Genomic DNA, 27,854 nt, shown 5'->3' on the forward strand with positions numbered 1-27,854 from the left:
ACATTGCACCCAAGTCCATGCCTATATACAGAAGTGATCTTCCAACAGAACCTTCTCTCTTGAGATCCTTTCTGCCCTACTGCCTGCCACATTCTTTGCAACATCTAGATGCTTCACCAGAGCACATCTCAGGTTAAGTCAGATCCTTAGTGAATGCAGAATGAGTTTTTGCCTGCCTCTGTGCCCCAAAAGCACTGAAGCAGCTGTTTGTATACAAGAATCCCATCAACACTGACTTGAATCTGATACCTTTAGTGTGAGACCACAGGTATAAATTAAGGCCCTTTAAACTGTCTGTAACTGTAAATTTCTAATGGACACAATGGTATGGAAGAATATTTTCTGTCCAGGCAAAGCCAAAGTGCAGTGTGGTGCATTGCACTGTGGTGCTGATCATGGGCTTAGTCTACACATGTGGTAGCAGCCAAACTGCTGATTGTAGGTGTTGAGAATACGTCAATGGCAGCAAAAACCCAATAGAATGAAAACAAAAAAAAATCCCATCAGATATAATTTTTTAGGTAGTAATTGTTTACTGTTATTTGATTTGGTTTATGAAGTATTACATTTCCTTTCTTGCTTTCTGTTTTTTTGCTTGAGTCCCACAATGTGGTCTACTGTAAGCTCCTTAGAGAATAGAAAATTATGTTATGGGTGCCTAATTTCCATGCACAGCTTGCCACAGTGACTAGCTCTCCTTAGAAGAGAATCAGAGTCATTTGTTACTGCAAAGCATGCTGCTGATAATATGATTAGAGGCGATAAATGCTCATATTTTCACCACTGCCAATATAATGTAACTCCCACAGGTTTAACTGTTTAAATCTTCATAGTGATCTGCTTTATAAAATGCCAAGCACCCAGGAGTTTCCACAGAAGTCAGAGGAAGCAGTACTCAGAAATTTTGAAAATAGATTTTGAAACTAGAATAATCACATTATCTAACATTTTTAACCTGTTCAACCCATAAAACATATTTACACATCTTGATAATCTTTTAGAGACTTTCTTATAGACAGCTGTATCTTAAATTAGCCTTATCTCTGGATTTTAATATTATACACTGTTATAAAGTTCATAGGACACTTTAATTTTTTTCTATATTTCTTGGGGGCAGCATTCTATTACTTGGCTTTTACCCTTGTTTGAATTGTGAGTTTCATACAACCAAAACAACACAAATTTACTCTTTTGTTTTATATTTTGTCTTGTTATTTAAATACAACATCCAAAACCAGCTTGCCAACAGTTAAATACTGGTTTTATGCATGTTAGGAGGTCTGGAAATGTTTTGTTGGGTTTTTTTTTTTTTTTTAAATGAAAAGGATATGTAACATAAAATATGCACTGATTTTGATTCAGTCTAATAAACTTAGAGTGGACATATCACAATGAGTGAAATAGCACTCAATGAAATCTAAATAGTGTATTGTTCTGCTTTGTTTATTTTAATTTATTTATTTTTATTTATTTTATTTTTATATGGACCAATACCACTGCACTTGACTTGCAGATAGTACTGGCAAATCTAAATCAAATCCACACCAAATTACTCCAGCCAGGGCTTGCTCTAACCAGAAACCTCAGGCAATGATTGTTTTCCCGCTTGTGATGCCATAAGTACCAGCTACACATCCTGCCTCAGTATGTTCAATCTTCTAAATTAAATGCTGTTGTTTTTTGTACAATAAAGAAAAATAATCTTATCTGCTCTGCCTCTAGATTTAATTAATCCTGACATCCTCTACTTTATAGCCATTCCTCTAACAGCATCCAGGCTCTGTGGAAGACTATAGCTTCAATTTTTTCATCTCCACACTCTAGCTTTGCACAGTTGTTCCTACTCATAGGAACATTAGAAAATCTCCCCCTAATTGGTCATATTCCATCTTTGAAAGGTCATAACCATGATTCTTATTCACTTCAGAGCAGTTCTTTTAAAGGGCAGGCCTGGGTGCAGATTTATAATCATGTTTCTATGGCATTGCTTGGTGGAACACAAGAAAAAATGTAAGCAAATCTTATAGGGTAGTCAGCTGTCATAAGATTTTCAATCTATAAGACTCCCAACTTGAGTTGCATCAATTTTTTTTTCAGGACATGATCCAAATTCCTAAAGTTTCTGTGAAACTTTGGACATTTACGACTAGGTACATGCATTCACTTTTATAAAATTGATATTGCACAAGAGGCAAATTATCTGTCAATCAATATGTTCTTTTAATAATATTTGAAAATACTAAAAGGCATTTATTTATCCTTTGAAGGAAGCAATTTAAGTCTCAGCAGGTAATTTGCATATTTCATAGGTTTAACTAAGCAAGGATTAGCAAATTACAATGTAATTAGCTTTTATCCCCTAATTTGTCAAAATTATATATTCTGTGAGAGTGACAGGTGGGTGGTAAAACTTTTAATGTAAAGTGTATTCCTAAAGTTTCTCTGACTTTGTAGAGAGTTTGGAGAAAAAGTAGTCAACTGTGCCACCTGAAAATGAAGCATCAATAATTGAATGCATTACAAAGTGGTCCAGGAAGGCCTCCTTATCACATTTAGTCTTTAGTCCACTCTGAAATGTTGATTGCTAATTGTAGTTAACAGAACAGATGTTTGCCTGGCATCATTTAGAGAGCATGGAGGGGAACCTTTGTTTCCATTCTAGAATGTGAGGGTAAGTGGAAAATCAGTCTAGGCTCAATGGCTTGATCCTAAATGCATCTGGGGTCAATGGAGGATGCATTGATTTTAGAGGACTGAGGCTGTGTCCCTGATGAAAGGAGCAAGGGACTACTCTAAAGAAACAATCCTCTGTTAATTTCAGCACAGGGAGAAGTACAAGGATAATGCTGATGGCACTTTTTTGCTTTGCTGCCATCATGTCTCACCTTGGAAGGGTTGCTGCATTAATTCAGCTCAACTTCTACAAGTAACACAGATGACAGACAAACAACAAAAACATTTCAATGTTTTTCACTGGCCAGTAGCCACAAAGGACATCCTGTGCTTTGTGAGCTGTCCATCTGCCAAAGCACAGGAATGTGAGGACACCAGACAGTCACTATGTGCACACCGTGGTCCAGTCAGTAGCTGTAGGCAGGCAGGAATTCCTACCTGTTCTAAACTGAAAAGACAATAGTCTTTTTTTGAAACATGTGATTTTTTAATTACCCGTACTAGATTTGCTCATCCACCTTTGACCCTCAATGTCAATGTATAGTAAATAGCTTAGTCTCATATACAGGTTTTGTTTGATCAAAGTAGGGCATTATGAAAATGCTTTGCATGCAGCTAGAAGTAAGATTCAGATTAACACAGACTGGAAGCATGAGACATATCTCCTAAAATAGCTATTCACTTGCTAAGGGTTCCACTGAGGCTTGAAGGATGACAGAGTGCCATTATAAATAAGTTGTTGTCTGCTCAGCTTTGGATGACAAATTCAGGTGCTACAGTGCTTTGCCTTTTGCAATATATCATTTTCCTAAAGCATGTGGTGGTTAAGGCAAAACCCTGCTCAGGTGCTGAAAATTCACAGAGGGACAATTAGCAGAAGTAGGACGATTGTCTCTGACAGTTCTATAATAACATGAACCCTCTTGATTTGCCCAAAATAACAGTGGTAAGTAACCCAGAGCCATAGTATATTTGGTGTTTTGTCTACAATTTAAAGGATAATTTACATCTCCTGCTGTGTGATAGCACAATTAATTATATTTTCCCACAGGTGCCTAGTTTTAGTGCTTAAAAGAGGTGAGGAATTTGTGATTGAAGAAGGAAAAAAGACTTTTTTCAAAAAGAACACCAGAGACATGGTGCCATGTTATGTGGCTAATACGCCCAAGAAATTACTGCAGACACTTTCCACAGTCAGTCACCAGTTATCACTTAAATGGACATCAAACACGTTTCTATCTGGTAATTGCTCTCTAGTGCATTTTAGTTGCTCATTTTTATTTGCAACAATTAGCTGGTTTAAAATTAAAAAAAATTAAACTACACAAATAAAATTTTTAAAAACCCCACACTCATTCTCTGTTGCAGAGAAGAATGAGTTAACCAACATGAGCAGTATGCTTGAATTGCTGAAGACTGTACAGCAAGAGCTGTGAGAAAAGGTTGTGAGAAAGAACTGCAGAAACTGAGAAAGATACATAAAGAAGGAACTGCAGAAACTGTGTCCCCCTCCCAAAGAACAGAGCTGCCTGCTGTGATAAGTAAGTGCACAAAATAAAAAGCATACATTATGGCCTGCTATGTACTAAATCTCACATAGACAGAGCAATTGGAAATTGTTATGCAGAAGCTAAAACGGTATAAATGTCTGTGCCTCTAGTCAGTAAACGTCCTTGCAGCACCACACTGCTTGGTCTGTCTTTCAATCGCCATTAATTCTCCCCACCAGCTCTCTGAGGAGTTTCATCAGGTGACCTTTGAATAACCACCTACACAATTTGCACAGACTGCCTGAACTTCTAAAATATTTTCCAACCCGTAACAAAAGACACAAACAATACTTTCTTTTCCTTTATCTTATTGTCTCTAATCTTACATACAAGAGATCGAGATACTGTATATGGGGCCCAAAATCCTAGGAAACTATCCTATTACTTTATTAATAGGATGAAAAGTGTACTGGCAAAATAATAGTACACTAAGAAATGTTAACATGGACAGGAGTTATGTGGTCCTTCTGTGGTGAGGACAGGAAACAAGAATAAGATACTTCAATTGTCCTCAGTACCTATGTAAATGTCACATCAAAGTCTGATGGTGAAATTCTTGGGTATTATAAGTGCCTTCCTCTTGTTTCAGGTAGTCAATCATATCAAAGAGAAGAAAGCAGCGCTTGACTTGATCCAGGATAGAAAAAAATAGCTGATTTAAAATTTTATTATTAAAGAACATGTGTGTTACATTAAGCCTCTGGTCTGAAAAAAAGGAAGACTGGAGGTGAATGTGATAGTAGTACATGAAATAAAAGTAACACAAAAATAAGTAAAAAAACAGTGACCATTCACTTCCTCTCCCTCCTCCCCCTCCCCCACCGCCATGCAGTACATAAAAATAAATTACTAGAATGGAAAATGTAGCAGAAACAATCTGAAAAGCTTTTCCACACAGCTGGAGTTAAGGTTGGGAGTCTGTTGCTGCAGAACATTGTGGACTTTAAACATTTCTATAAATTCAAAGAGCAATTTGGAACATTAGTGGGGGAAAAAAAAAAAGGACACAAGGGCTGTGAAAAGCAAAAAATTATTTTTTTCTTCTTGCTCCTGAATTCTGTATGATACAGAATCTAAATGACTGGCAGGGTTTAGTGGAGAAAGTTTAGTTATGTGATTGCCCTGTTATTATGTTTAGTCACTCCTTTTAGGCCTCTGCTATGGACAGTACTCTATAAATAAATGAACTATGGTCTGTAGAACCTGTTCTACATTCTAATGTAAATCTTTTAATCTGTTCCTGTTATATTCTTAAAAAGAGGTATCAGTCCCTTACACCTATGAACAGATACTTGCTCTTTATAATTATTTTTCCATAAACTGAGCTGCAATAAGGGAATGATATGCTCTTAAAATATAAAGTTTAATTCTGTCAATAATAAGGGTGGTATATTTAACCAAATGTGAAAAACAAAATTGTTATAAAAATGTTGTATTTATGAGTTTTAAGAGATGAAAAAGAAGCTGTGTCCATTCTGTATTCCCAGATTCAAACTTTTTATTCAAACTGTTCTAGAAATATTTTGACATGCCCACGGTACTGATATATGTTAAACAGCAAGCCTCAAATCATAAAAAGATAAACTTCATCTACTTATTCTGAAATCCAAAGGTTCTGAAAGAACACAGCACCTGGAAAGATCAGGCCAAGAGGTGTTTGGCCCAACCCATGTTTGGCCAAGATCAGCCAAACATGGGTTGTCATTTATTTGAGAGTGATTTGAAGAGAAATTCTGCTCTAACATGAGCACTCAATGAACTCCATATATCCCATAAGGTTTACTAGAGATGTATTCACACTGGTAAATACCATATTTCTTGCTGGAAGTGTGTTTGTGTATACCTTACACTTTACAGCAGCACTAAATCCACGATCAGGCCTTTCCATTTCCTAAAACATTTTTTTACTGACCAGACAAGGGATCACACACTAAACTGTGTTTAGTCTTGCTGCTCTTCTCTTGGCAGAGGGGATTGGATGGAGATATGTCCCTGTCTCTCCTGCTGACAGAGATCGTTTTAGCCACAGAAATCTGTATCAGCCCCCAGACATAATGCGTACTTAAAACTGACCCTTTACACATTTAGGGCAGCAGTCAGATGTACAACACTCTTGCCATGGAGGAAACAATACTAATGGGCTGAATTATCATCTCAGTAGGCAAAAAACATTCAACAAATATGCAGAAGAAGAAGGGAGCAGATAAAAGGAGAGGACAGAGTAACAGCAAATGTTTTTTTCTTTTAATTTTTCCATTTGAGTTTGACCATTGATCATGACCCATGCAGATGGTGTTTCATGCTTCAGGTGTTTAAACCAACTAATTTTTAAGGGTGCCCACAGGGCATGCATCTCTTAGCACTCTGAGCAGCTTTTCACACTTCTGCTCTCCATAGGCCTTGGAAAACATTGGTTTGCGCTTGAAGACACTTTTGTTAAGTGGCCTGGAAGCAGGAATTCTGACCTGTAATTTCAGCAAATTAAGGCTTAAGCTGAAAATGAAGAAGCCTTGAGAAAGGTAATTTTTCTCCTTAAAACCATCAAATATTTAGTTTCTGGTTAGTCAACAGAAGCAGCATGGACAACTCATAATTTAACTGTATATGTTAAAAGCACTTTCATCAAACAGCATTTATGGAAGCAAGTACCTTAGTGAAAGACAGAGGTTAAAAAGCATTATCAGAACAAAATCAGAAGGAACTAAGACTCCTACACTGACTTAAAACAGAGTTTTACTAAATTTTCTAAGCATATGGAAAAATCTAAATAGATTTCACTACTTGTCTTGACCAAAAATAATACATTGTACCAATAATAATGATACAAACACAATCCAGAGGGAGATTTGGGATCAGAAAATGGCTGATATGTGACTGGGGATGGAAGTGGCTGCTTAAACAGCAGCTCTGAGGTTGAGAGCCATTTTGAAAAGAGCTGGTACTTGAGTTTCCTGAGCATACTGTTTAGATATGGACTGACTATGTCATAGGAATGAAGGAAAAATCAAAGCTGTAGGTGAGAAAGAGAAGGAGGAATGCAGATTCAGTTCCTCTTTTCAGTCTTGAATTTCTCTGTGTTTCTACTTGGGAAATTCAGTTTACTCCTGAGTAAGTACTTTTGCTTTGGAAGCTTTAGACATGTAAAGTTTGATTTTCAGGCTTGTGGACTCTGCTGTTGCCATTGATTTCATGACTCGACTGTATTATTGATCCAAATCTCAGTACTCCTCACAACTTCTTACACCTTCTGAAAGATTGCTCAAGAGCCCATTAATTCCCAGCTAAATTGTATTTAGTTACCTAGCATCGTAGAACAAGATAATGTGCGGGATAGACAATCCAGTCCTGACTAGGAACAAGCACATAGAAACCTCCTTGAAAATTTTATGTCATCCTTACTCTTAAAAATCTCCAACGAAAACGTTCCTCAATGTTATTGTACTAGCTATTTACTAGTTTAATATGTTCATTTATCATTCAAATTCTTGTAAAAAAAAAGCCAATAGCTTTTTTCCCTCTTTTTTTCCTTTGGAAAATGGAAAACAATAAATTGCTGTCTATAACAGAAATCATACTCCACTCTGCAGGATAAAAAGAAATTAAATTCACACCAGTGCTTCTCTTTAGTTCATGTTTTCTGATTTGCTGATCATTGGTGGTTTCCTCTGCATTCTCTATTACTCATCTGCATGCATGATAAGGCGCACATCTCCAAACTTTGACATGATATCCAAGCATCAACTTAAGGAGAATAATTATTTTAGACTTTTTTAACAGTCCTTAATTTTATTCTTAAATATATTTCAGTTTATTTATAGAGATATCCCATTAAATAAATGCAAAATAATTAGCTTTGAATTCTTGACATTCCTATTTCTACATCTATAACTACAATTCACCATTTCCCAATGATAAAACATTAGATTAATCTATATTAATATTTTAGCTTGGATGAGGAACTTTGAAGTGGATTTTCAGGCATTTCTGTTTATTGTGCTTTTTTGTTGTTGTTTTTATCACCAGAGAGCAGAGAATGAATTAATTTAAGATGAAAAATCACATGGAAGATTTGCCCAGGAGCACATGTGAGCACAAGAGCTTTAGCTACTACCTGGTTTTAAGATCACAGAAAGAAACAATCCAGCCAGAATATTAATTTACTCACTCCTGGAAACACCTTTTATGTTGACTTTACATGCACAGTGTTTTTCCTTCAATCAAAATAATTTATTCTGGGTTCTAATTGTCAACATAAACTTGGGTATTTTGGACTTTCACTTTTTTTTCGAGCATATATGTACGTTTGTATCAGCATCCTTTACAGCCTGAACTACATCAAAGCTCTTCTGGGGATCCAAGTAAATGTGACTTATCTTTATAAAAAAGGATGGTGGAAGAATGGAGAACTGAATACAAGTATCCCAAATCAAACTCACTCATGCTTCCCCCTCTCACATTAACAAAGGAGTTTTTATGTGGGTTTTGTTGTATTTCTTTTCTTAGGTTTTTTCTCTCCTAATGCTGTGAGTTGAATTCAGGTAGGCATATTTCTTATGACGGTCTACTATTACAGGGAATATACTCTGATGGAAATACATTTTTCCTGTTAGCTTTATTGCATGATATCACAGTCCAGAGGAGCCCCCTTCTCCCCCATTTTTCATGTATTAGTAAATTTGCTGGACTTGATGTATCCAGAAACAAAAATCCAGTACCCAAAAGTATTAGTTAAAATAATATTTTAATTAAGACTACTCTTTTGTATACATTCTGTAGTTGTACTGGACCCATCTGTTATTGGTCAAGTGCCATTAGGCTATCACATCAGTAATCTGATTTTACAACATAATATAAGCTGAAGGCAAAGAAACACTAAGTATTATTTTTTCAAGAAGAGCAATCTTTATTAGATCTGACCTTTTTCTAAATCAACACAATAAAAAGGTGTCATTTTTATACTTTCAAAGATTAGTTTTCCTTACAGTAAGCAAAAGTCATGTCTCTAAGGGGGCTTAAAATTCTCATCGGAAATAATTGAATCTCATTACAAGTATGCACTATGAACCTCTCATGATTTGCCCCAACCAACTATTAAAAGCATGTTCCTGTACAAAATGCTACCTTTCCAACATCTGCTGCAACACAGTATAGTACTAGCAAATTGACCTTTCATGAAGACTTAAAGCACCATGTAATTAACTTTTCCTGTGTACAGAGTTAAGACTTGATGAAACTTGGAGGTTAAATGCCAATGCATCCTTTGCAAGCATTTTTTATAGTGCACTGCTTGGCTTTCAGATGTTAATGATACACTTTCTGTACCCATTTTCCTTAAAAAAAAAGAAGAAAAAAATTGAAAATTTGTACTGCAGTGCACAATGCAGTCCAATTTCACTCTTTGAGCTACCCCAGTCAACAAGTAATAGCTCTGAAACACAAAGCAATAAACTGTGTTGGCAGTTATTTTATGTTCCTGATCCAAAAATCCATTGAAGCAGATGGAAATGTATTGTACTCATGGCTGCATGGCTTGCACAAATCTAGTTCTGTACAGTTTCACTTTAGCAACCAGAGCAGCTCTGTGTAAGACCTCTAGATGGTCATCAATACCTTTTTGCGGGACCACTGGTTGATAGGCGCACTTCTGAACCAGAGTGATTACACGAGAAACAGCCTTGCCTAGATAGCACTTTTGTTAGTGCTGCAAAAGTCTTTTTAAAGGCTTGAGTGAGTATTGTTTCCTCCATATCTCAGTGATATTTAAAAGTTGGAGAAGAGATTTCCCATTTGTCACTTTTTTTTTTCTATATGCAGTTAAAGTTTTTTCACTGACTGTTGGATTTTTAGGGTACAAATGATTCATCACATGTATTTACTCGAGATCATTGGATTCACCAAGAAGTTGCAGTATAGCAGACACTGTAAGTGCTTCCTCTTGTATATCACAGAAACTAAATATATTTCTTGATTGAATTAGACCCAGAAATATTCACTTCTAAATTGCTGCTACTATTGTGTCTCAGTGTCATATCAAATTAATAGACTCTTAGTACTCAGGCTCTTGTGTGCCTAAGTTGACATGCACTGTGTATAACAGATAATTGATTATAATTAAGACAATAAAGAAAGATCACAGTTCTAGGACAATTTCACTTTTTTTTTTCCCCAAGACTATTGACTGATACATTTAAAATAATTCTGAAATCCATACATAACTAGATGAGCACTGGAATTTATGAAAGCTGTACTCCTACCTTATCAGTTGGTTCATCTCATACATTTTGTGATATATACCAGCAATTGTTATTCATATCCCAATTAAAAAAATAAAAAGTGATGCTAAGCTTGTCAGACCAGAGCCAAGACCAATTTTTCATATGCATCAGGACAGCAATTGAAAGTATATATATCACTCAGGAGCAATGAGTTGTTATAAGGAAATATTTAAAGTCATCTAGGAGGCAACATGCTATAGGGCAGAAATTAAAGGGTAGACAATAATCTATTGAGGCTTCTTGACATCAAAGATTAAAATGACCTTCTAGGAAAAAAAAAAAAACAAAAGACAAAAGACAAAAGAAGAAAGCACATTTCTGAAACAGATAGAAAGGAAAACAAATTGCATGGAAATTGTGCTTCAAGCATTGCCTAGCCCATGGTGCCACAACATATGAAAAGACCAATTGCTTCAAAATCTCTCCTTTCATGTTTCAGGGGAAATGCCTTTTATTATAAACAGTGGTGGAGAAATGTTTCTGGAAGGCTTTACAATACCAGTGCACATATGTCTCCATCAAATGAATCATGTCCCAGCAGAAAATTACAAAGTATTAGGGAAAGAATGTTGCAAATTATAGCTAATACATTGCTTATGGGAATCCAAAGGGTCCTTGAGTGGCTTGAGAAGTGAGCCTTTGAAACCTCCTGAAGTTCAACAAGGCCAAGTGCAATTCCTACACTTGGGTCAGAGCAATCCCAGGCACAAATACAGGCTGGGTGGAGAATGGATTGAGAGCAGACCTGGGGAGAAGGACTTGAGGATGTTTGTGGACAAGAAGCTCAATGTGACCCAATAATGTGCACTTGCAACCCAGAAAACCAATCATTTCCTGGGCTGCATCCAAAGCAGCGTGGCCAGCAGGGCAAGGGAATGGATTCTGACCTTCTGCTGCACTCTTGGGATACCCACATGAACTAGTGCATTCTGTTCTGGGTTAATTTCTCTGGAGCAATTCCAGAGGAGCCCAAGAAGCTGCTCAAAGGCTAGAGGATCTCTGATATGGAGACAAGCTGAGAGAGCTGGGGTTGCTCACTCTGGAGAAGGGCAATCTGCTCACTGTCACAAGAAAATGACAGTGTCTAGAATGGGAAGTCACACAAAAATGAAAGCATTGTTCTGGGAGCAAAGATAAATGATGCATCTGTAGATGCCATGTGCAGAAAGTTTCTCAATAGCAGCAGAAAGAGGATTCTGTATTTCTGGAATTTGGGGATTAATTGTGTTTCATTTTAATTTCTTTAAAGCAAGAAAAAAGTGCTTGCAACAATGAGAGATTTAAATATATTTTTAAGTGCAAAGGAAACCAAAATTCCTTCAAGAACTTCTATCTCCTGCACTCTCAGAAGAGACAGATTAATGTTATGTAGCATTCCAGCAGTTGATAAAAGTGTATAAACAGAAAATACCTATAATCATATGATTTATATACATAGACATAGTATTTGTACATATCTTAAGGTATGTACAATGAAGCAGACTCTGAAGCAGACTCAGAGCCAGGTCAGATATAACATAGGTGCAATCAAGGAAGGTCCCAGTAGAGACAGTAGTCTGGCCCTTTTATATTCCCATCTACCTACTTGAAGATTTGAACTCTTGATATAATTATCCCATAAATTCCTCCGATTCTTTAACCTTAAACAAACTTTATTTTCAGAACCATTTTGCTTTAGGATCATATTGCATCAACAGAAACAAAGGAACTTTCTTATTTCTGTGCTTCTGAAGGAAAACCACTGTAAAATGTTGTGAAACTGCTGTAGAATATTGTGCCTTATTGTCATTATTAATCTAATGAAGATCTTCCAAATATTTTTTAGAATGTCACTGATTCCTTGTTTGAATATGAACTATAAATGAGTAATAAATCTGCTGTAAGTTAACTTAAAAACCAAACTTGAGATGAGTATCCCAGAAGAGAAACAAAAAAAAGCCAGGCAGAGAAAAATTATACCAAATATTATCTCAGACTGAGCAATTTTCATCTCTATGTGTGAAAATGCATGACAAATTAAGTTAAGATTTATTATTAAATATATATATTAAATAAATATATTATTGAATAAATATATTTATTTTTTCCTTTCAGATTGGTAAGTTTAGTCACAAAAAAATGTAAGTCAACAGACATCCAGTCTGAAATGTGAGAAAATAACATATATCTCCCTGAATATCTGCCTCTTTGTCTGCAATTAGCCATTAAATAAATAAGATTTTAAAATAATAAATAAGATTTAAAACAATGGATATGTATCAATCAGCACATCACAACAAATATTCAAAACATGTCCAAAGTGTCTATCTTTGACTAGAGCTCTACATTTTACCTGCACCTGAAGTTCTATCTGAAAGACAATGACATGAGGGTCAGTATATAGTATTGTACTGGGATCAATTTTCATTAAAACTATACAGATAAAATTTGACAATGTCATAAAAAGACCTGGTCTTAGACTAAAAAAATCCCATGATGTCATAATGGTTACTTATTTTCTTTATACTCAATACAGTTTCTATGTAACTTACAGTGTAGAAAACAATGTTGGTTATGATTTCAAACCAGTTGCAGTGTTAGCTCTAATTTCATCTGCACAATTGTACACTGCTGCATATCTTAAAACATGAACAGCTACATACAAAAGGACAGTAGAAACTTATTGGTCTTTTTTTCCTGCAAGTTCAACAGTAATGCCTGTTCTTAATTTTGTTCTTCAGACAAAATAATTATTTCTTCTGAGATTAATAGCACCCAATAAGATAAAACCACAGCTACGGCAATATTAGAAACCACAGACTACAAAACAATCTTGGTTCTATGCATTTAGGTGGCCTCTTCTACTTTTCACTCTCTTAGGTAGAGTGTGAATTGTTCATTGTCTAGTTACAAAGGCAACTTTCCTTCTGGAAAGTCATAAAATGCTGCAATCCTCAACCTAAAATCTCTCAGAAACCATTTGACAAGACATGACATAACAGGGTTTTTGTTCACAGAAGTGTAGTTTCAACAAAAATTTTACAATTAAGAATCAACCTGTAAGTTGATCATGTTGATGTCTGTATAGGTCTGTCTGTGAGTACAAGAAGCACCCTGGAAATATTTTGTTAACAATAATTGTCACTCTTACTAGATCTCTTTAAATGAAGTCTCTCTGCTTCAGCTGGTACACTTCCTGAGGGTTCTTTCTTTCTTTCTTTCTTTCTTTCTTTCTTTCTTTCTTTCTTTCTTTCTTTCTTTCTTTCTTTCTTTCTTTCTTTCTTTCTTTCTTTTCTTTCTTTTCTTTCTTTTTTCTCTTTCTTTTTCTCTTTCTCGTCTTTCTCTCTCTCTTTCTCTCTCTCCTTTTTTTTCTTTCTCTCTTTTTCTTCCTCTTCCTTCTCACCTATTTTTCATACCTTTTGTTGTACCATTTTCTCATCTCGCACTCCTCTCACTGATATTATTTGTAAATAGCACAAGATAGTGCTGTAGATTCTGGTCTTGGTACGATCTCACAATGGTTCACTGTGTGAACATGAATGTTCCACAGTCATGTTAATTCCATGGACACCCCTTGAGTTCTTGATCTTCTCATTGTATTATTCAAATAACCCATGCATTTTTGGAGGAAGCAATGAAAAATTATCAAAATACTCAAAATGGCTGACGACAATAAGCAGAACATCTTGAGCTCACATTGCATCAGCCAAGCATCCAGCTACTTTCTTCATCAGACTAAAACTGACCTTCACTTGTTCCTCTGTAAACCCTTACATGCTCCTGAAACATTCTGAGGTGTACAGAAGAGTATGATTTTGAGAAAGGCAAAGGTCTTACTAGGAATTAAGCCATTTATAAAGGATTCAGGAATGATCTCTGGTTATCAAATTGACTTTGTGAGCAAGTCTTTGATTAGAAAGCCTTATTACTGGGGGAAACATTAGTTTCTGAGAGCAACTTAGCTTTCAAAAACAAATACTACAAAAAGTAATAGACTATAAAAGTCACATTATTCAAGAATCAACAATAAGAAGCTTTCTTTATTTAATTATATTTCTCTTCCTTGAGCCAAATACAAACAAGTTCAGCAGTTTGCTCTCTGGTGATGTCAGCATCTGACACTTTGAGAATAACTTTGAATTAGTTATTCTAACCAAGAGTGTATTCCTACTGATCCTCACCAGCAGTTCCTATAGATCATCCAAAATAAGAGGATTTTTCAAGGGTCTGTCTACTTCTTATTCTGGAGCTTATCCTCTGGGTAGATATTCCCACCTGAGAAATACAGTAATTTAAAAATAGGGTGTATGGCAGAAAAATACTTGAAACATTCTTTTAATATCTAAAACACCCTACCTTTTCATATACTCTAGCTGCTATTAACTAACAATTTTGGAACATATATCTGATCTGTGGAGCATATATCTGAAGGGAGCATGAAATGACAACAGAACAGTGACATGGTCTCAAAGAACTTGGGATATCCACACTTACATATGGATGTTTGTTGCTTTTAAAAAGCAAGATAATTACTTAAAGGATATCTAAGTTCATTAAATGTTTCATTCTTGGGGAAAATTAAGTACAAGGAAAACCATACTGATAATTATAAATGAGATTCAAATACTAATTATAGTAATAGCAGCTCACTTAAAAGTCACAATCAATTTTATTGAGCCTGTGTGAAGAGACACAGTCTGCAGTTTTAGATGATAATAGCATTGGCAGCAAAGCTAGCGTAGGAAGTTCACAGCCCCAGTCCAACCCTCACTGTTCACTGCTTCTAATTTGCTGATCTCAGTAAGTCAGAAAACCACAAACCCACAAACAGCTGTACTAGCACAGGAGAGACTAAGACAAACTGCATGGGAAGACAGGACTGTAGAAATAACCTCAGCTGCCTTTGTGTGCCATGCAAGCATCTTGTGAAACTGCACCCTAAAAGTACATCTACAACCCACAAGCTTTCTCACTTCTTACTTCACTGCTGCACTTACTTCACTTAGCTGCACATCAGCTGGTGTTTCTGTGTAGGCTAAAATAAGTTGTAATCACTCATTTCACTACCCCAGATACCAGTGGATACCCACAGAAAGATGGATCAGCACAAATGCTCAGAGAAAGGTGCCTGCTGACTGCAGGTGCAGGGTCTATTTGCTTGTATGTAGACATCTATAATGAAATGAAAAATCTTAGACTCCCACCCTGACAGAAGATGATACACTCTTTCATACTCTGAAATAGATGTTTAGATGAGACCAGGAAAAAAATATTCTTAAAATTTTTCCTGAACTTTAGGCAGAACAATATCCTTTTTTAGACCTGGCCTCTACATAGGTATTCAAAGGCTGTATTTTGACATTTGCAAGACACCCATCTATCTATATATATAAGTGATGTCAGCAATCACCATTAAGAGTCCCACAGTAAGTCTACTTAAAGTTTGGAACTATTTGCATTTCAGATGCTAAACTGCATTTGATGAGTACCTGCATTTTGTTTACTGAGGGGATCAAATTATTTGGCTGAACTTTAAATGCAAAGCCATATGTGATGACTTGTTTTAATGGCTTTACCCAGAGCAGCATTTAAGCTTTAAAGAACTGAAAGCCTTCTCTGACATCCCTGGGACTGCAGTTTACATCGTACTGAAGTGTTGGCTTAAACAGTGCTGCTTTTCTGAGCTGCCAGCTCAAATCCAAGTGATCCTTTAGGATCCACATCTCCCTTATGCAATGTATCACTACTCTTCAAAATCAGCAATACCTGGGTATTTGTAGAGTAGGGAAGTCAAAATTTACTCTTTGTATAATAGTTGCAAATCATATTTGCTCTAATGCACACTAATAAAAACATCAAAGTAAATTTTCATTATGGAAAAATCTGAAGCACAATTTTGCATACTGATCATGATCTTTGTATCTTGTGCAACACGAGAATGCCACTAGCTCATACTCAATGTTCAAACTTCCCTGTTCTATTACTCAAACTCTGCATGCAGTTGTATTTCTAACCTACTCTCTTTCATCTGTGTACAGTCACCAAGAGAAAAAGGTCTGGGGGTCATGTGGGAACTGTAGTTTTTGCCACCAGATACTTTAAAAGCAAATATTTCCCTTAGACACTAAAATGAAAACAAAGTCATTATGCTGCATTTTCTGGAATGAAAAAGACTGAAAATTTCCCTAGGAACATTCAAAACAAGCCAGGATTTTTATCTGATGTTTTTCTCTCTCTTTTTTTCTTTTTTTTTTTTTTTTTTCTTTTTTTCTTTTTTATGCAGCAACATCAGAGTGTCGATATATTCTGTTCCATTTCTGAACTTCTGTGGAAGGTTTCAGTGGTTGGAGAGTAGGGAGGTTTGTGGTTTCTGTGATAGTGTGTTATTACTGTGCAATGAGATTTCATTTCTGGGTTTTTTTCAAACCACCTCAAAATAAACCCCACATCAACAGTGTGGTTAATGTCTTAACAAACACACCGCTTTTGAGATGTTTTGATGACAGTGGTTGGCTCTGATTTTTCAAAAAGTACTGACACCAGTACGGCTATCTCTCCACTATTTTCCTCTTACCACTTCCTGGACTCATAATTACTTCTCACTAATTCCATTTCATTACTGAACCACAGGGATTAAAGAGGATATTGCCATATGCCTATAAATAGAACTGGTCCTCTCAGAATCTCTCAATTTCTATGCAAACATTTCAAGTGATAGAGCCACTTCAGAGTGACTTTCATTACAAGTGACTCCTTATTGTCAACTTTAGAAATTTGCATTTTATTGATAGTTTGGTTTTATACAGCTTTCAACTCCCAAACACAGGATCAAGTAATCCTTCAGTCTCTTGAAGGACATCTGTTGTCCTTTATAAAGACCAGCCAGTAGAGCCAAAACACAGCAGAACTCTGCTCTTTTAGTGTCTTTTATCTGGACATTGTTTTTCAACAAGCATGCCAAAATTTCCTTTACATGTGTGGTATCACATAAATACCTGATAGCTGTGAAGAAAAGTGATGGCTTGAGCATGGCTTTTATAGGTCTACATGGGAGGAATGTTTTTTATAGCAAAGGACCTTTTAATCTGAGAAGTATAAGACATAACAAGATCTCAAATGTGGAAATTGAAATTATGTAAACTCATTTCAGGCTAGAAATAATGAGGAGAATTTGCAAATTATTACTAATGAAAGTACATCATGTATGTTTCAGCACTTGAGATCAAGGCTGAATAACTACTTCAACACATGGAAGTAGCCTTTGTTAAATGGTGAGCTTGAAAGAGAATGATTGGATGGACATCTGTTCCTGTGCTACCATGGAAGCAAGTTCAACAGACTGGTCCCTTTGGATCTCAAATTATTGAAAGGAAACTGCAGTAAAAGAGGATAAAACTGTATGTCAATGCAATCTATAAATAAACCTATTTAATTTCCTTTCTTTTTTTTCCAATAAAACTCATCTTTAGCCATAACATGGCCAAAAGAGAAACAACAACAACATCAATTTTATGATGCAAAAATTTCTGAGTTGTATGGTTCATTAAATAAGTCTGCATAGCTGACCAGTAGTCCCTTATGTCTGCTACTGAAATTGTATAATTGACTGTATATCTTTTACACAAGTAAGGATGAATGCTCAAAAATAATTAAAAAAAAAAAAAAAAAAAGAGAAAGGGGGGGGGGGGGGGGGGGGGAAAACCAAAGCATTGAATACCAGTTCAGTCTGGAAAGCACCCAATTGTCAGCACTGTTTGACTATAGAGGCACCTGCTGTAGCCTCTACATGCTGATTACATATATACTCTGACATATCACGCAAGTGTGATATCCCTAAATAAACTATACAAAGCCTCAAAACACATCTGGAGCAAATATACCAGATCTGCAATTTTATTCCCATTATGATTTTCCATTTGATGTAAGCAGTTTGATGGACCTTTTCCTACTCCTACCCATGCAAGCATGATAAGGATGTCATTGACCACCTGACTTCACGTTGCTTTGCTTTATTACTCCTTAGAAGTTTCATATGGCACAACTAAATGGGCAGAGGCATCTAAAACTGGCACCTAGTCTAGTGTGAAATGGAGGACAATAACAAATATTAATACTTCATCCCACAAAGTATATTTTGCCAAGATTATCCAGCTTTTATCATCTCAAGAAGAGAGTTATAGTCCTGTGAAATCTACATCAAAAATGTATTATGTACGGAAGTAACTTTTAAATTTACGGGCAAAATTAAAATTAAAGATATACTGGGGAAATTAATGTGGAAATTCCTCATTTACAGAAACAATGTTTGACCATGAACCTTGAGTTTTACATTCTGCTGATATTTAGCATTAGCCAGGTGAGAAAACACATCTTTACATCTTTAAAATGTGTCCTGTTATGATTAGTTCAGACATAAACAGTTCTTAAAATAGCCGACCAACCAATAACTTGTGTAAAAGTTATCTTTTACAAAATCACCAGTCAGTTAATTCTCTTGCTTTGGAGTCCTTGTGTTAATATGAGGTGACAAACCTGGGTGGGGTGTTGCACAGAACAAGTTGGTCAGATTCCTATGCAGTGGTTCATCTCATTTATTAGGAAATAGTTTAAAGAATAAAAAATCACCAAATTCTGTGTCATTCTCAGTTCACACACCAAGAGGACCATAATTATTGGTACATATTTATCCTTCCTTCACATAATATGAAAAGTCCAGTGGTTTAGGGAAGATCAGAGATTCAGGCAGGAACCCTTTCTGAATGAAATAAATAATTTGACAAACATCAAGGAAAAGATACCAGGCAAAAAAAAATACGAAATTCTGTTGAAATTAAAAACTCCTCATAACATTGAATTTATGACATTAATATACCTAATTCAAAAGTATTTTGGAAATAAATTTCTCCCCAGTTCTAGTAAACTCATTGTTAGCAGAAATAAGAACCCTTACTTATCACAAAATAGAAAGAATATTCTTGAATAGTTTGGTTCTCCCCTCCCTCTGATCAATTCATCTCCCTAAATGCAACATGGTTTCACAGGCAAAACTAGTTTGTTTGCAAAGTTTTCAAGGTTTCCAGAAGAATAGGAAACTTAAGGACCTTGCAAATAATAACTGAAAATAATATTTTATTAACATAAGCTCAGTTTTATTTTATGTTCTCCAAAGTTTTCTAGGAACTTGAAATAACAGCATTTGAAATCATGGCATATTGAAAGGAAAGATATTGCAAACAAAATGTTTGCCATAGGCAAGGTAAAAAATAATTTCACAAACCACCAATTCAAGATTTTTATCCAAAAATGACAATACTAGAGCTGCACTATTAATCTACTTCTGAATAAAGTTGCATGAAAGTGAATCAAGAAAAAATCCAAAGAAACATGCTTAACATACATAGACAGAAGAAACAACTATTTCCTCTGAGTTTCTGAAATGGAATTTATTATATGATAACCTCTTCTATTTAGAAAAAAAACCCTGTATTTTTGTGTTCCAGATTGAAATAGCAGATTTTTAGTAAGTCTTTTATCATTCACTCATCTCAGAAGCCTCTGCGTGTAAGTACAGAGAGAGGCATATGTTTTCTGAAAATAGTTATGTGTGTTAATGAAAATAGATAAATATGGTTTTTGAAAATAGTTAATAGATGGACTGATTTTAGATTGAAATTCCATTTAGTGTGTCCCTATATTTTTGCCTTCATTTAAACACCGCAATATAATTTGGTTATTCAACAGCCTTTTGTAAAGAATCACATACACTGAAACCTTTATCCTACAGATACTTTATATCTTGTAAGAGGGACACTGACGGAGTTTTTCATGAAAAGACAAGCTTCGCTTGCAGAAACAGAAGAGAAAACTGCTAAAACTGTTACATATGTGAAACATTTTTAGTAGAGAATCTGCTTTGTGATTCTGCCAAAGAAAAAAAAAAATTGTAATTTTTTTGCCCTTTCCTGGAGAACTTTGCAAGCTTTTCATTTCTGACTAAAACCGCAATCTTTTTTCTTTCCTATTACTACTTTACTGTTCCATATCTTAATTTTCTAACCATATGCTCCTCTGATCAAATCAGCAGATGTTTCTTCTTTTGAGCTCTGCCTGCAAATATCTCAGCAGGGTCAAAAGAGCTGATTGCCAGCAATGCTAACTGAACTAAACATATTATAGAAACTGACAAAACTTTTATCAGTCAGATTTCTAGGGGTTTTTTTATTATCATTTCTTAGCTATTGTTAATCTCATCAGAAATACAACTGTGGCCTCAGAATTTGAAATTGTCTTTGTTCTCAGCATCAGTGTGTCAGAATTCATCTTTGGGACACGATGCTGTTTATTATCTCAGCTATTTTAAAAACAAAACACCCAGCAGCGTTTCTGAACAGGTGACTGGCTAGAGTCAGGCTCAGCAGTCTCCTTGGTGGTGTTCTTTTTTACATCATTTCTGACCTTGCATACTAGGCCTGTCATGTCTTTTTTTATTCTTATCAATACACTAAAGTATATATTTAACATTTCACCCTGCTTTACCTCCACCCTGTGTTGTTCCCTTTGAGATAACAATCTGTATGTAACTACAGTAGCTGGTGAAAGAAATTCACTGAATTATTTAGCTTTGTTTTCTTTGTCTGAGTGCTGGAGAGAATACTGATATACACAGCTTTCTTACTCCTAGCCCTGATTCATGAGTCATACATCTTGTGCATAATTCACAGCTGCTGACTACGACCTTAGGGATTTTTAAGTAATGTTTTCCCAAGAGCTATTCTTTTTTGAGCAAACCACAAATGAGTTTAAGAAACAGTAGCTTATATACTTACATGAAATGAAAAGGATCATAGGATCACAGAAGAGTTTGAGTTGGAGGGAACCTTAAAGACCATCTGGTTCCAACCCTCCTGTCATGGGCAGAGACACCTTCCACTAGACCAGGTTGCTCAGAACCCCATTCAACCTGGCCATGAACACTTGTAGGGATGGAGCAGCCACAGCTTCTTTGGGCAATTTATGATGGTATAAGACCTTCAAAAGTCTTCACTTTTGTCTGATATGCAGAATACTGATATGCAAGAAACATTTTACCTCAAATTCACCAAGGCTTTACATTTTGTTTCTCTGCATTTTGATTACATATGTACCAATAGTTCTATGCTACAAATTCTCAGTTTGCAGAATGCCGTATTTACTTCTATTTCTAAAAACACACATCCTTGAGACTGTGAAAGATGTACTACTGACAATGTCATTATGTCTATGACTTTCTGAAAGACTGGATTCTCCATCTGCAATAAGGGACGTTGCATCCCTTCCATCACCTGTATCCTAATCTGTCAGGTAGTCTTCAACCTAAGTGATATCGTTCTTTCAGGGCCCTTCTAATGTCTTAAGGTTCTACCTGCAGCTGTTTTCTTTCAAATATGCATGACAGATGGCAAGTGGAACCTAAAAAAATAGTGTATGTCATGATGTTTCAATCTATGTCATGATTCTGAAGTAAGTTTGGCATAAAAAAAAATATGCATTATTCTAATATATCTAGGATCTAGTCTGAAATGCATTTGTCATTTAGCTGCTACATCAGACATATTTGCACAATAAAACAAGCTAGGCCTCCAGTGATCGTTTCTCTCTCTTCTAACTCTCTGTTGCTGGGGGATTTTTAAAATTTTATTACTATTTATTATTATTATTATTATTATTATTATTATTATTATTATTATTATTATTATTGTTGTTGTTGTTGTTGTTGTTATTTCAAGCTCTATTATTGAGAAAAGCAAGATTGAATCTACTGTTATTTGGTCACTGAGAACCAAGCAGATGCTAATTAACTGTGTTAAACCAATGACACTAACTTAAGGCATTCACTTGTCAGCAAAATCTTGGCAAAGGCTCTAGTTTAGAATCAGAACATGTCCTTCAAAACTTGATGGACGTCTGATATTTTTCATTGGTTGGGAGTTGAAGCATCCAGCGCTGACTGGGAAAAACAATTGTGTATGCCAACAGATAAATTCATATATCCCTCCTAAACTTCTAGCAATTCTAAGTTTAAAGAAATAAAACCCACTTCTACTTTGTTGTTATCTTATTTAATTGGACTTTGTGGTAGGAGAAACTGAGAAGGGTTTAGCTGAAGAAAAACTTCTGAAAATCTTCAGGAAAAGGCACATTTTTCCCTGCACCTTTAGGCACCTAGAAAAATAGGGTTCTGATCAATAATTAAAGATATAAAAATAGATTTGGCAGAACTAATAAACAGCATTCATGTGAAAAGTGTTGCATAAGGTTCTTTCTTTCTAGAATCATTAATGAACAAAGATTTTCCTCCTCATTCATGAGATGTACATCAATAACCAACCCCTCATGGAAAGAAAGCTGCAAAGCCCAATATACAGTTAAATAGACAATATTTCCTGTACTGCAAAAGATTGCACTTTGCTAGGGAGAGAAACCATCAGCAAGCTCAGAAATGACAAATACAATTGAGTTTATTCACAGTGAGATGAACCATTCACTGTTGGCAGTTTCAGATTATTGAGCTGAAGAAAATGGACACGGTTCCATTCAAAGCTAAGAAATGCTCTTTGACAGGTGATTAATATGACAATCAAAATAAGAACATTTAAAAAACCCAACACAAAAACTGGGATTGGATAGGTCAAAATTTTTATGCTACTTCTGACCCTGTAGATCAAGGGTCAGACATTGTAGGATTTAGGTCAGACATTGTGGGATTTAGGTGGGTGACAAAGATCTAAAGCGAGCAACAACAAAAATAGCGGGGGAAGGAAGATTTGGACAGTGTGAGATTAATTCCTTTGACAAGTGTGTTTTCTATATCTTCAGCTTCAGGTCAACTGCTTTTGCTGCAATTAACATTCTATAATGTGAGGAATTTGCAGACCATGGGTGGTAGAAATAAATATTTATGAAATGCATACTTGACCTTATAATCAGTATTAATTAAGAGTGCAACTACTTTATTACACAGGGGCTTACACACATGTAATATGCCAACTGTAAATAAACCCAATTAAGAAATTCTAATCTATTTTTATCTTTCTTCTGAGTCTCTAGAGATATTATAATATACACTTCTTTAAGGGTAGAAATGTAAGCTTTTAAGGGCAATTTTATATATCATTATCAGTCTTTAATGACTTAAACACAATGTATTTAGTGCTAAAAAAATGGATCCTTCTAGCATTTTATTTATTGGATGCAGATTTGCATAATTCAAAAGAATTATGCTGGCTGATGTAGTGGATAGCATGACTTACCCTAATAGCTGCCATTATATATTATCCACCATCACCTATACCTGATAACAAAGTTACTTTTTTTCTTTACTCATTTTTGTAATTATCCAGGTCTTCATCTCCTGACGTTCACTCACCCTAACCCAACCTGATCTAACTGCTCAACATCTGAGTTAGCTGCATCCTATTAACTGGCATCTCAGTTCTCTGGCATCTCTGCTATGGTCTGAGACTGAAACACTAATTACAAGATCAAAGACTCACCCATGTAGCTATCTATTTCTATATTACAAGACAAATTACAAATAGTAAATCTGAAGGCAACTAATCCTACGTAAAATTATAGAACTATTGATACAACTGGGACCTTACATGAGGTCAAAAAGCATGATAACAATGTATTTTTTTTCCTATGAAGAATTTTAGGGTGTGAATGGAAGGATTTCTACCAGCAGCTGGAGTGCGGCTACATCCTCAAATATTTGTCCATTTAGGTGCCAGGAAAAGGGGACCTAGGGGCAGCTATGGGGCTGACAGGTGGTCTGAGCCCAGCTCCTGGGTGGCACCACCTCACAGGTAAGCCTATATACATATTTATAGTGTACGTATATGTATATATTTCTCTCTAACACACTTTTGCCCTGATTAGACACATCAAGGAACAGAATGAGGCTGTTGGTGTTGTTTGTGTGAGTGCGAGAGTTGCCTGTGCGCCTGGTCATGTGTACTGTACACATGTGTTTGCATGTGTGCCTATAGGGGATGCACATTCAGCTTCATTCTTGGAGCTGGGATCAGGGAGTTGTCACTGCCTGACATCTGTTGCACTTCCAGATTTCATAACTGTTAAAATTAAGGATCTGACTCAGCCAGAGCTACAAAATAGACTGAAAAAAAGTATATGGTACAATCTCAAAACTGTATTCCATTATCTGTTCTCTAGAGGTTTTTTCTTTCTCATTTAACATGGAATTTTATGATCTGGGTGGTTTAGTTAATTTTTAGTTAATTAGAAGCAGAGATAGTTCTATAAAAATTAATTATAGAAAACAGATGTTGATAGTTTGGAATCCTGCAGCCCTGTATTACAGAATTTCATTGACCATAAGATTTGTGCTTAGTTTGCAAGCCTCAGGACTGAAATTTCTTAGGTTTTTCATATTGAACCTTTGCCAAACTTCTTGAGATTTTCTCCACTTGGTTTATCTGTGACCTCAATTTCACAGCAGGTGTTTATATGTAATTTGTAACACTTTTCTTTATCCTTTTATGGTATGATCATATTTATATAAACAGAATTAGCAATCTGTTATTCCATGTAAAATGAAATATTTCAAGACTATGTTAGATGGAATTTTGAGCAACCAGGTCTAGTGAAATGTGTCTCTGCCCATGGCTGGGGGATTGGAGCTAGATGATCTTTAAGGTCCCTTCCCATTGAAACCATTCTATGATCCTGTGATTCTGATTTATAGCTCCCAGACAATGATGTAGTGTAAATAGATAAAAACCTACTACAACAGCAGAGTCCTTGAGAGGGGGAAACACAAAACATAGCACAGAAGAGCAGGGGATGACCAGTGGGATACAGGCTGGCATTAGAGGCAGCTCACCCACAGACAGTTTAAGAAAAAGAGGTCTGGAGCTGTACAAACTGGGTTTAGGGGTAACAGAGACAATGAAGTTATATCTGACATATGTACCATAACACAGAAAATCTGGAGGTAGTATGCAGCTGCAGGTGAGGGTGTAGGTGCAAAAGCATATTAACTAAACCTAAACTTGGGCACCAGACAGTTCCTAGGGCAAGGAAGGGAAAACTGTGAACACTAGTGGTCTCCAGATGCTAATTTTCTGGAACACCTTTCCAAACAACAACCAGTAAAGTGAAACTGATAAACCTGGAGAAAAGCAGGGGAAGGGCAAACACAACACCAGGACAAGGGACAGAGAAATGCATGTGTAACAGTTTTAATTGCATAATTTCTTTTTTTTTTCCTCTACATTTTTTAGATTTCAATAAGTACCAATTCCTTGATTTGACTGTTGGGATTTCACTTATACAAGCAACAAATTCTTAATTTTGTGTATATATATATAGATATATGTATATATATATATACAGTAAGTGAGCTTTTTCTTTTCCTATAAACAAGATTTTGAGTGGAGCATTTTCATGTGAAATTTATTTAAATTACTGAATTATATTGGCTGGAATGAAACCTGTATTGTCCCCAAACAAATAATGCATGATTTCCAAAAAAACTGAACCAAAGAATAAAAGAAAATTAGTCTTTTAAACTCCCCACAAGACAAATAATAGTAACTACAGAAGCACTTTAAGAGCAATAATTCTCATGTGGAGCATCACTGATTTAAATAATAAATAAGTTGCCCGGGGAGGGGAACCTGAATCCATCCCAGTCTTGCAAGTTTAATGCCAGGGTCAACAATATATGCCCAGAGCCTGGGGTGAGATCACAGTTCAGCAGAAGAGCACCAGAAGCGCAGCACAAAGACATTCCAGCCACTCCAAACAGTAGCTTGGCCTCATCAATGTCCAAGCTTAAATGCCTTTTTGCTAACTTGGGCATAATGGGAAATAAACAAGAGGGACTAGAGATGTGCATGCATGCAAGGCTAAGACTAGGGAAAATGTGGGCTCTTCCCAGAAGGAAATGGCAGACTTGATTACCTGGAATTTGCAGAAGGCTGATGTACTCAGTGACTTTTTGGACTTGGTTTTCTGGCAAGTGCTTTAGCCACACCACCCAAGATAACTGTTGGTAGTAGGAGATTTAAGTCACCATTGCTTGTTTGAAATGTAGGTTTTAACCATGTACAACTCTTCATTTATTGTAACACAAAGTAAAAATGTCTAAATGAAACAAAGAAGGCAATGGTAATTCTTTAGACTAATATATTTCAATTCATATTTCAGTTCATTAATAGCATGCCAAAAGTAGTTACTCATGCTCAAACGAAGGTTGGTAACATTTTCTGAAAACAGGAACTCACTCCATTGAATGTCTCTGCTTAATTGCTTGTCGCCATCTGATCATGTCCTTAATAATTTTACTACTTAGCAGGTCTCCGTGTAAGGGGCAGCAACTGGTTTGTTCAGGTCAAAACATCTCACCAAGTCAGTTCAGTCAAAGATCTGCATGTGTGTGAGGACATGGTCTGAAGAAAGAAAGCGATTTAAGAACATTGCTGATTTGTCTGTACAAACACAGGCACTTGTTCCAGTCAAAATGTTCCTGCTTCCACTGTCTCTTAAGCCATGTGTAACAGGTCTTCCCTAAATCCTACGTTTTGTCTGCCAGCCCATGTTAATGCCTCAGATACAATGGAATACCTCTTAGAATACCTAAAAATGTCACTACATACCTTTGCTTGGGGCCCTGAAGTATTCCCGCATGGTCTAAGTGAGAATGAATGACAACTGATACTGTCAGAGCAAAACTTTTGGAAAGTTATTATTTTGGGAGCTGAATCTTAATTGAGTTCTTAGCTGAAACTGTGCTTTAAGACATACCAGTAAAACCACCAAAATTATTTCAATACACCAAGAACACAACTTGGAATTCTAAAAGACCTATTTGCAGGATGTTTCCCTTTATGGGCTACTTCAGTTTTTGTTTCTGAATGTCAGTCATAACCCTTTTCTATCTTTTTTTCTTGCAAATCTTTTGAGCAAGCAACAATTCTTTTCCCTGCTTTCTTTATTTCCAGTAATACATCTAAATAAATTCGCCAAGGTTGTTAGCTGCCTCTTTGCTTTCAGAGGTCTGTTAATAAAATTTTGCTATTGAACTTGCCCTTGTTCAAAAATGGCTTCTGCCACAGGATTTTATGCAACAAAACCAAAACAAAAAACTATCAGACTATCAGATTTTTCCTGGCCACCTACCAGCAGGAAAAATCTGTGTGCCATGAGCTTTTTGCATGTTCTTTACCAGGTAGCTCTTACTGTACTGGGTGGTGTCAGTATCAATAATTCCTAGTGTGTATGCAGATGGTCAGGTAAACATTAATGGTTTTGATAGCCCTACACTGCAATGTCAAATGACTGAACCAGGACATGGACTGTAACACTGACATTTCTG

The sequence above is a fragment of the Onychostruthus taczanowskii genome, unplaced genomic scaffold, assembly GCF_017590055.1.
Source record: "Onychostruthus taczanowskii isolate IOZ18803 unplaced genomic scaffold, ASM1759005v1 scaffold44, whole genome shotgun sequence".
NCBI classification, from domain to species: domain Eukaryota; kingdom Metazoa; phylum Chordata; class Aves; order Passeriformes; family Passeridae; genus Onychostruthus; species Onychostruthus taczanowskii.